Below are 15,234 nucleotides of genomic sequence, written 5' to 3'. Positions count from 1 at the left end.
GTAAAATATTTTGATACATAAGTATACATTTCATTTCAGGCATTTAAAAAGAACTTGTGGCTGGGCACAGTGGCTCACGCCTGTAATCCCAGCACTTTGGGAGGCTGAGGGGGTGGATCATCTGAGGTCAGGAGTTTGAAACCAACCTGGCCAACATGGTGAAACTCCATCTCTACTAAAAACACAAAAATTAGCTGAGCGTGGTGGTGGGCACCTGTAATCTCAGCTGCTCAGGAGGCTAAGGCAGAAGAATTGCTTGAACCTAAGAGATGGAGGTTGCAGTGAGCCAAGATTGCACCATTGCACTCCAGCCTGGGCTACAGAGCAAGATTCCATCTCAAAAAGAAAGAAAAAAAAAAAAAAAAAGAACATACCTTCATTTGCATTTGCCATGTCATTGTGGTATCTGGTTAGGAATTATTGGTTTCTCCAAAAATGTGTCTTCAGTATAAGCATGAGCACAAAGACCTTATGGGCTGTGTGTAAGACAGTTTAAAATGATCCACACAATTTAGTGCCCCTCTTCTCCAGAGTCCACACCCTGCATAATCTCCAAGACTATAAAGTTAATGAATTTTGCTTCCATATTAGTTTATTTTGTATGGCGTAATTGACTTTAAGCAAGGGAGGACCTCTAGGTGAGGATAACCTAATCCCCAAGAGCTCCTTAAAATAATTTACTCTAGCTGGTAGCCGAAAATGTCAGAGACTATTCAAAATTCAAAAAGTGAGAAGGACCAAATGTGTTTTGCTGACTTGAAGATGAAGCGGTTCACATGGAAAGGACCTGCAAATGGACTGTAAGAACTGAGAGAAATGGCCAACCCATAACCAGCAAGAAAATCCTGATCACAAGGAACTAGATTGTGCCTAAAGTATGAATGAGATTGGAAACAGAGTTCTTTCCACAGCCTCCAGGGAAGAATTCCATATTGGTTTCAGCTTTGTGACACCCTGTTTGGAGAACCTAGTCCTGCCATGCCAGGTTTCTAACCTACAGAAACTATGAGATAATTAATTTGTGTCATTTTAAGTCACTGAGTTTGTGGTAATGCAGCAATAAAAAACGAATACAGGCTGGATCAGGAAATATTTGGGTCTTAAGAATAAAGGTTTTCATTAAGGTTAGTCAATGAATTGTGGGCATTATTATTTTTGACAAGAATATAGACACACATACATTGTTAGGTGTTGTTTCTCGCTGAATTAAAAAAGGTTTTCAAAATGTTAATCATTGCCACAGTGGAGGTTGCTTTAAGGCATCTTTACAAACTGTTTTGATGGATTCTAAGAATCTGCATTTCATTCATTTATTTGTATCCTGCTATTAAAATCCTTAAAAGCATCTAGAAGATGAGCAAATCATAAATGCAAACAATGCTTAAGTGTTTCTGGTGTGTTTGCTTGCTACCAGAAGAATCTATAATACTTTTGCAGTAGCAATACATCCTCGGTGGAAAGATTGAAAAACTTTGATCAACTTTTGAAGTAGTGAGAGAAAATAAAGTTCTTATTTGGTACTGAAGGTCTTTTTTTCTCATCTTCCCAGACACCAAGATCCTAGGAGGCTTCCACGTGTGCCTTCATTTTTTATTTGCTTTTTCAGACAGTAGAGGAATGTATTGCTTCCTCCCTCTGACTGATTCCCCTGGCAAGCCTCTACCTCACTTGAAACTCTATTCCATTTCTTCTTTTGTCTCTTTCTTTAATGCTACCCTCATGCGGCAGCAATGAGCAGGATAAGTTCCATTCCTCTCTCTTATGTCATACAGAGTTCCACTTGGGTTCATGTAACAACTAGTATGAAAAAGTTAAAAATATAGACAGTTCTCACATCTATTCCTTTTAGCTGAAAGACAAGAGATTTGAATTGTAATATTTCCTTTTGCAATACTGCTTCAGAGAGAGCATCTTTTTATAAACTCTAGTCCTGAACAAAGGAAATTAGTTTATAGGATTGGCTTTGCCATTAGCTGGATAGTTTTGGTAAGTCTTGTGTAGTCTCTGGCCCCTTACAGCCTATATTTTTGTTAGTTTCTTACTCTTCTAGTCTTTGGTGAAAATAAAAATGGTCTTTTGCTAGTTAGCATAACTAGGTTTTTCATAATTTGAAATTCCCAGGCAGCAGAGTCTGAGATAGAGATTAGCTGGACTATGGAAGAGTCATTTAAGAACAAAGGTAAATATATAACAATCAGGTGTTTGTTTGATGTGAATCTTAATTGAGTAGGTCTTTGACAGGAGATGTTATAATTAATTTAAATGTTCTACCTTATTGGAAAGCAGTAAGGACTCATTATTGTTTCATTCTCATTCACTCCAGTGCATTTAAATAGACTTTCTTGCTCTTCAAGTTCAGTAGGCCCATGTAAAAAGGAGTACACTAAATAAAATTAATATATAAACACAATTTCAAAGAGACGAAACCAAAAGGACTTTATCTGTACAAAAGATTCATGGAACTTGTAAGAAGAGTTTTTAAGTATGTGTCATATCACAGCCATATGAAAGAATACAACACAAAATAAATTCTCTGATAATTTCATGAGATATCTTAATTATTTAAAAATTTGCAAATATTTAATGTAAAAACAAGCACTTGCATAAGCATAGACACTTTGGCTAATTTTGAATTAACCAAAATCCATTGTTGGAGAAATTGAATATGAAACAACACTGCTTAGAGAGAGGTAGAAAAATACATAAGAGATTTGAAGATAAATCATGAGAAAGAACAGAAGGAAAAAAGAAGTGAAATGAAAGGATGCAGCTAATAATAAAAAACTATCTTCGGTCCCTAAATTTCCAGCTTCCAATGCTCTTGTTTGCCAAAAGGCCTGACTTTATTATCTACCTCTTGAATTCACTGAGATTTTCTCATCACATCAGTAGCTTTTCTCCCTGACTTGAGTATATATCTCTACATTGCAAGAAAGAGCAAAAGAGCAGTTTTATCCACTTCAAAGTGTTGTTTAAAGATCACATGAAACATTGTTTATACAAAAAATGTGAAAGGTTTAGTGGTATGTGAAATAAAATAATGTCTTAAAATGAGAACATTCCTTTTGAGTGCCTTTGAGTTCTACTAACCATTAAATAAAATACTTCTCCACGGCTAGTAAAGAGAATATTTTGAGAATGGCTGAGTCTGAGTTTGGGTTATCCCTCATCTTATCCTTAGAACCATTTCTCTATAGTTTATAACATGGAGCAGTGTTTGAGGTTGTCAGATAATTCATATGTTTCTATATGGTCTCTAAAATAATCTTTCTCATGGCCGCTTTGACTTTTGCCAAAATAACCTGCATGGCCATATAAACCTGTGTAAGTCATCATCATTATCACAGAGACAAGAGTGTTGCACTTGATCCCAGAGAGTAAAAGAGGTTACTGAAATATATTTGTAGGTGTACTTTTATATAGAGAGAATAAGCATCTGCAAGGGGAAGGTAAACATTAACCTCATTAAACTTCTAGGGCCTAGAGAATGGTTCACTCAGTTAATCCAACAGTAACTGTTGAGGGTAAATTTTGTTTATCCTACCAGACAGTATCGACTGAACATGACAGGTAAGATTCTTACTCTTGTTATGCTTGCATTCTCCTGGAGGTGGCAGACAATGAATAAGGTTAAGAGCTGAGACTAAAACAGATCAAGTGCGTAAGCTAATAATGGGTAGATGCTGTGATTCAGAATATTAGTCAGACAAAAAAGGTACGATTTCTCTAAATAGGGTAATAAGAGATGACCCACTGAGAAAGAGACAGTGGAGATGAGATATAAAAGGTGAAAAAGAGCAACCACATGAAGGTCTTCTGAGAGCATTTAAGTCAGAGAAGAGCAAGTACAAAAAATTGAGGAGAGAAGGAGATTAGCATATTTGAAGATAAAAAATTAAAGTTGGAATATATTTTTCTCCTGGAGATGTGGGTTGAACATGGCTTCAAATATGGGGAAAAAACAAATCTTTAACTGGAAAGGACAAATCCAGCTGATAGTTGAATAAAATTTATAGTTTCAGTAGCGATTTTGACTTCTCAAGATTTCTGTTATATGGAAATACTTGCCCAAGTACCTCTTAATGCATTTCACTTTTGTTGTGCTTTTGCTGAGGCATATTAATTTGCAGTACTGTTGTAAATTGTGTCATACTGATAAGAATCAGTCATATATTTCTTTATTCTTAATTGACTCTGCCTCTTGCCATGGGTGGGATCTTCTGACTATATATAATCTCAGTTTTGAATTTGTCACACAATACATTTTAAATTAGCAAGTAGGAACAAGAAAACATTACAATGGTAATGTCCTAATGGTCATTTCAAAATCTTATTAAATGTGACTATATTTGTGTGTTTATGAGAAAAAAATTCCCTCCAATATAAAAATTGTCCTTTATTAGATTCTAACTTTAAGTATGTGTATTATTTTTTGAAATATATAAGAATACAGCTAACCAAGGATGTGAAAGATTTCTACAAGAACTGTAAAACACTGCTGAAAGAAATCATAAACTACACAAATAAATTAAAAAATGTCATGCTCATGAATTGGAGGGATCAATATTGTTAAAATGTCCATACTGCCTGAAAGCAATTTACATATTCAGTGCTATTTCTATCAAACTACCAATGCCATTTTTCACATAATTAGAAAAATTCATATGAAACCATAGAAGTGCCTGAATAGCCAAAGCAATCCTAAGCAAAAAGAACAAATCTGTAGGCGTCACACTGCCCAACTTCAAACTATACTATACTGTAAGGCTGCAGTAACCAAGACATGGTACTGGTACAAAATGATACACAAGGACCAATGGAAAACAATAGAGAAATCAGAAGTAAAGTCACATGCCCCCAGCTACTGATCTTCAACACCACCAATAAAAATAAGCAATTAGGAAAGGAAATGGTAAATGGTACTAGGATAACTGGCTAGCCATATGCAGAAGAATAAAACTGGACTCCTGCATTTCACAATATGCAAAAACGAACAAGTTGGATTAAATGTAAGACTTAAACGTAAGACCTCAAACAATAAAAATCCTAGAAGAAAACCAAGGAAATACCCTTCTTAATATCAGCCTTGGCAAATAGTTTATGGCTAAGTCCCTAAAAGCAATTGTAAAAACAACAAAAAAAATGGACAAGTGGGACCTAATTAAGCTAAAGAGCGTCTGCACAGCAAAAGAAACTACTAACAGAGTATACAAACAACCTACAGAATGGGGGAGAAAATATTTGCAAAGTATGCACCTGACAAAGGCCTAATATTGAAAATATATAAGGAGCTTAAATCAATAAGCAAAAATCAAATAACTCCATTAATAGGCAAAAAACATAAGCAGACACTTCTCAAAAGAAGACATACAAGTGGCCAAACATATGAAAAAATGTTCACCATCACTAATCATCAGAGAAATGCAAATCAAAACCTCAATAAGATACTGTCTCACATCAGTCAAAATGGCTATGTATTAAAAAGCAAAAAAATAACAGATAGTGATGAGGCTGCAGAGAAAAGGGAATGCTTACACACACTTCATGGGAATGAAAATTAGTTCAGCCACTGTGAAAGCAGTTTGGAGAGTTCTCAAATAACTTAAAACAGAGCTACCATTCAACCCAGCAATTCCACTACTGGGTATATATCCTAATGAAAATAAATTATCCTACCAAAAAAACACATGCACTTGAATGTTCATCGTCATGGTATTCACAATAGCAAAAACATGGAACCAACATTGGTACTCATCAGTGGTGGACTGGATAAAAAAATGTGGTACATATATACCATAGAATAGTAAACAGCTATAAAAACAATGAAATCATGTCTTTTGCAGCAACATGGATGGAGCTGGAGGCCATAATCCTAAGCCAACTAACACAGGAATGGAAAACCAAAAACTACCTGTTCTCACTTAAAAGTGGGAGCTAAACATCGAGTACACATGGACATAAAGATGGGAAAAATAGGCAATGGAAACTACTAGATGGGGGAGAAAGGAGAGGAGCATAGGTTGAAAAACTACCTCTTGGTACCATGTTCACTACCTAGGTAATGGGATCCATACCTCAAACCTCAGCAGCTCGCGATACACTCATGTAACAAACATGTCTTGTACCACCTAATTCTAAAATAAAAGTTGAAGAAAAAATGTATATTATTTTAAAGCTTAGATTTTACTGTCATCCTGTCTCCAGCAGAAAATAAAATGCTTCTCTAGACAAACATAGCCACAACTCCAAAAGGAAAAAAATAAATATGTCAATGGAAGGTTTTGTGGTTTGTTTTTTTGTTTTCCCCTGAAGGCTTACAGAGTGTGACAGGAAACACTTCTTTCCAAGCATCATTTTTCTTTTCGTTTGGTCAGCAATTACTTTATCTACTTTGGAGTTGAAAAAGCATAAATTTTACACACATGCAAATACAGACACATACACGTGTTAATATTGGTATTTGGCATACAAAATCTCCATCAAGTTTGTGGGTAATTATAATTAAGCAGATAGTCATCCACAACATTTATAATGTTTACATTTTATTTATTAAATTGAACTATAAAATTTCATAATAAAACAGGCACAAAACTGTAAAACTGAGAGTAAACTATTAGCCCTTTTTTAATGAGCCCATTAAAGTTAATGTGTATACATAGAAAATATAACTATCAAATTGTCTATAGATCTTTCTTTGCCATAAATATTTTTTAAGACTGCCTGTATATTTCTAGGTAGATCTGGCAGCAGATGGAGTCAACCATTTCAAGTCTGTAATTATTCAGAAACAGCATAATTGGATGGGTGCAGGGTAATAATAGCCCAATGCCATCTATAACTCAGGAAGCCTTGAGCTGGGTACTAGGATTCAGAAACAAGTGGGGAATTTAGAAATTTAAGTAGGTAAAATCAAGAATGAGACTTAAATAGAGTTATTCCCCCTTAAGTGCAGGAGATATATTCTAAGACCCCCCCCCCCCCCCCCGCCCCAGTGGAAGCCTGAAACTTGCAGAAAGTACTAAACTCTATATATATATATTACGGTTTTTCCTATACATACATCCCTATGATATACTTTATAAAGTATGCTCAGTTTGAGATGAGCAACAACTATTGATAAAATAGAAGTTATAACAATACATTATAATAAGTTAAGTGAATGTGGCTTCTCTCTCAAAATATCTTATTGTACACACCCTTCTTGTGATGGTGTGAGATAATTGCCTATTGATGACATGGAGTGAAATAAATGATATTGGCATGGTAATGTAGCTTTAGGCTATTGATGATTCTAACTATGGTAAGAATGAATATCATATGCTTTGGAAAATCCTGGATCATCAAGCGCTGATGCCAGTGGTTGGATGTCATGAGCAGACAATGTGATGTCTAATGGGCTGGTAGCAGATCGTGTCAACCATTTCAAGTCCATGATTATTCAGAAACAATTGGTAGCATAGACATCATGGATACACTGGACAAAGGGGTGATTCATGTCTCAGGCAAAGTGTGACATCATGAGATTTCATCATACTCCTCAGAATTGTATGCAACTTAAAATCTATTAATTGTTTATTTCTGGATTTTTCTATTTAATAACTTTGAACTGTGGTTGACTGCAGGTAACTGAAACCATGAAAAGAGAAATCTTGAATAAGAGAGGACTACTATATCATTTCATATGCATTCTTACATCCTTTGAGACTCTCCTAAGGTTGCTAATATTTGCTGCTTTTTGATAGTCTCTTTCTCATAGATTTCCAAATGAATGAAAAATTTTAAAAAACCATTATTATTACTATTTTATTGAATAAATTGTAACTGTTGTGTTTTTGCCTGCGTGATTAGACTACATCTTAATACCTTAAATTTTTTTATTGTAAATAAAAATAATAATAATAAAACTCCTGTTTTAGGAGTTACTAACAAATTATTTTAGGCAGATATAGAGGAAAGGGGGTCCTCGGGAAGTTTTTGTTTCTTTTAAAGCAGCTCCAGAAACATTTCTTGTCTAGCAGGAAAACCCAGGCTCTTAGAACTGGGCTGGCAAGCTTTTATATGCAAATGCTGGCCATTAGAAACTGGGTTCACCCCAATATGGCAATTCCTGCCATTTTCTTCCTCGCCCCCACATGCGCCTGGCAACATGGCTGCCCCTACGTATTCCCACATGTGTAGAATATCATGGCACCCTGCATTTGCAGATTAAAAGGCTACTGTGTGAGGGCCAGTTTGTTCATGGGCTATATGAATGACATACCTGGTCAAATCAATACCCTGAGCCCTATGAAAATCAGACACTGCCTCCTTCAGCCCCCTTATACAACTGAGTCTGACCATGTGACAACTTTACTGCTAGCATAACCAGCACTTGAGAAAGCCAGCACACTAAACCTACCTACAACCAGAGTCTACATCACTCCACTGCCTCCTCTACCAGATCAGATGCTGGTGTTCATGGCAGGGACACCTGAAGACTAATCATATCACTGTACTCTTTGCAGACATTCCCCATCACCAGCTCAGAGCCCGGTAGCTCCGCTAGGTGGCTAGACCCAGAAGAGCAATAACAATCACTGCAGTCTGGCTCTCAGGAAGCCCCATCCCTAGGAGAAGGGGGAGAATACCACATCAAGGAATCACCCCAGGGGACGAAAGAATCTGGACAGAAGGCTTTGAGTTGCAGACCTTTCCCCAGGTTTGTAGTTTCTCAAGTAGAGAAACAATTGCAGTGCTGGGTGTAATAGGGAAAGTCTGCACCTATACGCCAACAGGCAGGCAGCCCCTGTGATCATGAAGGGCCTTGGAGAAGGGGTCCTTGTCCCTGCTGGCACTTATTGCAGATAGAGCTGGGGCTTCCCCCACAGGAATGCAACATGGAGGCACCTATGGACAGCCTTTCTGGAACAATCCAGGATAAGTGCAGCCCAACAAGAGGAGCACCCCCCAGATTTAGGCCTTCATGAGAGGCAGAGTCACATTTCCTCTCCACTTGGAACATCAACATTCCTATAGATGAAAAGAGGTGCCTGTCTGATCTGAATAGCTGAAATACTAGGGCAGGAGTGAGGCTGCTAGATGAATAGCTTTCCTGCTGGCCTGGCAGGGGTGCTGAGGTAGCTCCCAATCTTCACCCTGATAAAACCTCAGCAAAACTAATTGAGAGTTCCCCCAGCTACCCTCATCAAGGCTGGGACCTTGACCCACAACTGGTGGGTATTACAACCACCCACCTACCTTAGCTGCAACCACTGCCTACCCAGAAATACCTCCTCTATTGGTCTGAAGCCTGAATCATCAGCTCAGTAAATAAAACATGAGGAAAGCATTAAATAAATAAATAAAGTGTACACCATGAGAGAAAGAGATAAGCTTCAAGAAATTCCTGCCTTTCCAACACCATAGGAGACAGTGAACTCACTCACACACCAAAAATACAACTACTACAATGCAATCAAGGAGAGGCAGCAAACAAAGACTCTATAACTAAATAACTCATACAGAGTCTTCACCCCTACAAGCATGAAGAATCAAATGAGTCTAAAATAAACATTAAAGACTGATCCTTAAGAGGGAAAAAATTTAAATTAAAAAAGCCCAATATAAAATAAATTCAAGAACAATTTTTAGAAATATTCTACCCAAATGAGAATGAACCAGAAAAGTAGTTCTGGTAATATGACCAAACAGGTTCTATAACACCCCCAAAAGATTACAGTAGCTTTCCAGCAATGGATCAAAACCAAGACAAAATCTATAAATTGACAGATAAAGAATTCAGAAGGTTGATTATTAAACTACTCAAGAAGATACCAGAGAAAGGTGAAAATTGACTTAAACTCAAAAAGATATAGAATATTGATAAAAAATTTTCTAGAGAAATAGATATCATAAAGAAAACCAGTCACAACTTCTGGAAATGAAAGACGCACTTAGGGTGTCTTGCTAGAGATCTAGACATCCAAATATAAGAAGCTCAAAAGACTCCTGGGTTTTTCGCCCAGGCTGGAGTGCAATGGTGTCATCTCAGCTCACTGCAACCTCTGCCTCCTGGGTTCAAGTGATTCTTCTGCTTCAGCCTCCCCAGTAGCTGGGATTACAGCCTGGCTAATTTTTGTATTTTTAGTAGAGATGGGGTTTCACCATGTTGGCCAGGCTGGTCTTGAACTCCTGACCACATGTGATCCACCCACCTCTGCCTCCCAGAAGTCCTTTGAGCTTCATATTTGGATGTCTAGATCTCTAGCGAGACTCTGTCTCAAAAGAAAAAACAAACAAAAAAAAGGGACTCCTGGGAAATTCATTGCAAAAAGATTATCACCTAGGGGCAGAGACTCATCAGGTTATCTAAAGTCAAGATTAAGGAAAAAGTCTTAAGAGCTGTGAGACAAAAGCATCAGGTAACCGAAACAGGAAAATCTATTAGATTAACAGCAGCTTTCTCAGCAAAAACCTTGCAAGCCAGAAGGGATTGGCATCCTATATTTAGCCTCCTCAAACAAAATAATTGTCAGCCAAGAATTTTGCATCCAGCAAAACTCAGCTTCATAAATGAAGGAGAGAGAAAATATTTTTCAGACAAACAAATGCAGAGAGAATTTGCCACTACCAAACCTCACTATAAGAAATGCTAAAAGGAGTTCTAAGTCTTGAAACAAAACCTTGAAATACACCAAAATAGAACCTTCTTCAAACATACATCTCCCAGAGCCTATAAAACCGTAACACAATGGAAAAACCGAGGTATTTAGGCAATAACTAACATGATGAATAGAACAGTATCTCAAATCTCATCGCTAATGTTGAATGTAAACGGCCTGCTGTTCCAATGAAAAGAAACAGATTGGCAGAATAGATAAAAATCCACCAACCAAGTATCTGCTGCCTTCTAGAGACTCACCTAACAAATAAGGACTCACATAAACTTAATGTAAAAGGTAGAAAAAGGTATTCCACAAAAATAGAAACCAAAAGCAAGCAGGCATAGCTATTCTTATATCAGACAAAACAGACTTTAAAGCAAGAATCATTATTTATATAATGATAAAAGGACTTGTCTAATAGGAAAATATCACAATTCTGAATATATACGTACCTTAACATTGGAGCTCCCAAATTTATGAAACAATTCTAATAGATGTAGGAAATGAGATTGATGGTAACACAATAATAGTGGGGACTTTAATACTCCACCTGCAGCACTAGATAGATTATCGATACAGAAAGACAACAAAGAAACAATGGAGTTAAACAGTACCCTAGAAAAAATGGACTTAACAGATATCAACAGAACATTCCACCAAACAACTACAGAATATACCGTCTTTTCATTAGCAGATAGAACATTCTCCAAGATAGTCTATTTGATAGGTCACAAAACAAGTCTCAATATATTTAGGAAAACTGAAATTATATCAAGTACTCTCTTAGACCACAGTGGAATAAAATTGGAAATCAACTCTGAAAGGAACCCTCAAAACCATGCAAATACGTGGAAACTACCTGCTTCTGAATGACTGTTGGGTCAGCAATGAAATCAAGATGGAAATTTTTAAAAAATTTGTACTGAATGATAATAGTGACACACCTATCAGAACCTCTGGGATACAGCAAAAATGGTGCTAAGAGGAGAGTTCATAGCGTTAATTGCCTACATCAAGAAGTCTGAAATAGCACAAATAGACATTCCAAGGTCCAGCTCAAGGAACTAGAGAAATAAGAACAAACCAAAACCAAACACAGCAGAAGAAAATAAAAGTAACAAAGATCAGAACAGAACTAAATGAAATTGAAACACCACCACAATACACAAGATAAATGAAACAAAAACCTGGCTCTTTGAAAGGATAAACAAAATTGATAGACCACTAGTGAGATTAACCAAGAAAAGAAGAGAGAATATACAAATATGCTCAATTAGAAACAAAACAGGAGATGTTAAAACCAGTAACAGAAATACAAAGAATCATGCAAATCTACAGTGATCACCTTAACATGAAAAACTAGAAAATCTAGAAGAGAAGTATAAATACCTGGACATATACAACCCTCCTAGCTTAAACTAGGAAGAAATAGAAACTCTCAACAGACCAATAACAAGTAGCGAGATTGAAATAGTAATTTAAAAATTGCCAGCAAAAGAAGTCCATAACTGGATAAATTCAGAGCTGATTTCTCTCAGACATTTAAAGAAAAATTGATGCCAATACTACTAAAACTATTCCAAAAGATTGAGAGAGAGGCAATCCTTCCTAAATCATTCTATAAAGCCCATATCATCCAAATTCCAAAAGAGGAAAGGACACAACAACAACAATAAAAAGTACAGACAAATATCCCTGATAAACATAGATGCAAAAATCCTCAACAAAATACTAGTTAACTGAATCCAACAGCATATCAGAAAGAAAATCCACCATGATCAAGTGGATTTCATACCAGGGATGCAGGAATGGTTTAACATACACAAGTCAATAAAGGTGACACATTACATAAACAGAATTGAAAACAAAAATCATATGCTCATTTCAACAGATTCAGAAAAAGCATTTGATAAAATCCAACATCCCTTTATGATTAAAACTCTCAGCAAAATTGGTATAGAAAGGACATACCTCAAAGTAATAAAATCCATCCATGACAAATACACAGCCAGCGTCATACTGAAAGGGGAAATGTTGAAAGCATTCCCTCTGAGAACGGGAGCAGGACAAGAATATCCACTTTTACCACTTCTACTCAGCATAGTATTGGAAGTCCTAGCCAGAGCAATCAGACAAGAGAAAGAAATAAAGGAGATTGAAATTGGAAAAGAGGAAGTCAAACTGTCACTGTTCACCAATGATGTGATTGTATACCTAGAAAATCCTAAAGACTCATCTAAAGCTCCTAGACCGGATAAATGAATCGGTACAGTTCCAGGACACAAAATCAATGTACACAAATCAGTAGCACTGCTATATGCCAACAACAACAAGGCTGAGAATCAAATCAAGAACTCAATCCCTTTTGTAGCAGCTGGAAAAAAAAAAACACTTAGGAATATACTTAGCCAATCAGGTGAAAGATCTCTACAAGGAAAACTACAAAATATTGCTGAAAGAAATCATCAATGACACAAACAAATAGAAATATATTCTATGCTTATGGATGGGTAGAACTAATATTGTAAAAATGACCATACTGCCAAAAGCAATCTACAGATTCAATGCAATTCCCATCAAAATACCACCATCAATCTTCACAGAAATAGAAAAAACAAACCTAAAATTCATCTGGAATAAAAAAGAGCCTGCATAGCCAAAGTAATACTAAGCAAAAAACAAATCTGAACACATCATATTACCTGACTTCAAACTATACTACAAGCCTATAGTTACCAAAACACCATAGTACTGGTAGAAAAATAAGCAGGTATACCAATAGAATATAATAGGGAACTCAGAAATAAAGCCAAATACTTAGAGCCAACTGATCTTTGACAAAGCATACAAAAATATAAAATGGGGAAAGACACCCTATTCAACAAATGGTGCTGGGATGATTGCCAACCACATGTAAAAGAATGAAACTGGATCCTCATCTCTCACCTTACACAAAAATCAACTCAAGATAGATCAAAGACTTGAAACCATAAAAATTCTAGAAGGTAACGTCAGAAAAACTCTTCTACACACTGACTTAGGCAAAGAGTTTATGACCAAGTACCCAATAGTAAATGCAATAAAAACAAAAACAAATAAATGGGATCTATTTAAACTAAAATGCTCCTGCACAGCAAAAGAAATAATCAGCAGAGTAAACAGACAACCCACCGAGTGGGAGAAAATATCTCCAAACTGTGCATCTGACAAAGGACTATAATCCAGAATCTACAAGGAACTCAAATCAACAAGAAAAAACAAATAATCCTATCAAAAAGTGGGCAAAGGACATGGACAGGTAATTGTTAAAAGAAGATTTACAAATGGCCAACAAACATATGAAAAACTGTTCCACATCACTAATTATCAGGGAAATGCAAACTAAACTGCAATGAGATACCACCTTACTCCTGCGAAAAATGGCCATAATTTAAAAATCAAGAAATAGTAGATGTTGTCTTGGATATGGTGAAAGGAGAACACTTTTACACTGCTGGTGAGAATGTAAACTAGTACATCCACTGTGGAAAACAGTATGAAGATTTCTTAAAGAACTAAAAGTAGAACTATCATTTGATCAAGCAGTCCCACTACTGGGTATCTACCCAAAGGAAAAGGCCATTATATAAAAAAGACACTGTACATGCATCATTATAGCAGCACAATTTCCAATTGCAAAACTATGGAACCAGCCTAAATGCCCATCAATCAATGAGTGGATAAAGAAAATGCGGTATATATACACCACGGAATACTACTCAGCCATAAAAAGGAACAAAATAATGACATTTGTAGCAACTTGTATGGCATTGGAGACCATTCTTCTAAGTGACGTAACTCAGGAATGGAAAACCAAATATTGTATATTCTCACTTATAGGTGGAAGCTAAGCTATGAGGTTGCAAAGGCATAAGAATGATTCAATAGGGACTTTGAGGACTCAGGGGGAAGGGATAAAAGACTACACTGCTTGGGTGACAGGTGCACCAAAATCTCAAAAATCAGCACTAAAGAACTTATCTATATAACCAAAAACAATTTGTTCCTGAAACTCTTGAAATAAAATTGATGAGCACAAGTATGGAGACTTTTATCATGATCCACTTCTACTTAATGAATATTAAATATATCTTCCTTTAAAAATAAAAATATACAATTCAGCAGTTTTTCGGCATATTCACAATTTGTCAGCCATCATCACTGTCTCATTACAGAACATTTAGATCACCAAAAAATGTATGCAAAAACCAACCACATACTTATTAGCAGTCGTTCTCCACACAACCCCTTCCTACAGCCCCAGGCAACCATTAATCAGCTCTCTGTCCAAGAGTTTTGTCCATGCTAGACAATTCACATAAATCATACAGTATATGGAAAGGGATTCATTATTTTATTTTTCTCTTACATAATCACATTTTAATGAAATATCTGATACTGATTCTGCCACCATTTAAAAACTCAAAAATTGAATGTCTGTCCCTTCCATAGGGAGCTTAACAATTATTTTGGGAATGGTTTCCACTACTTCTGTTGATGATTTCTCTTTTGATCCATTTCTTATTTGTTCAAATGTAGTTTGTGTTAGAAG

The sequence above is a fragment of the Gorilla gorilla genome, chromosome 8 (genome assembly GCF_029281585.2).
Source record: "Gorilla gorilla gorilla isolate KB3781 chromosome 8, NHGRI_mGorGor1-v2.1_pri, whole genome shotgun sequence".
Classification (NCBI taxonomy): Eukaryota; Metazoa; Chordata; class Mammalia; order Primates; family Hominidae; genus Gorilla; species Gorilla gorilla.
Note: the sequence above shows the minus strand (reverse complement) of the source record.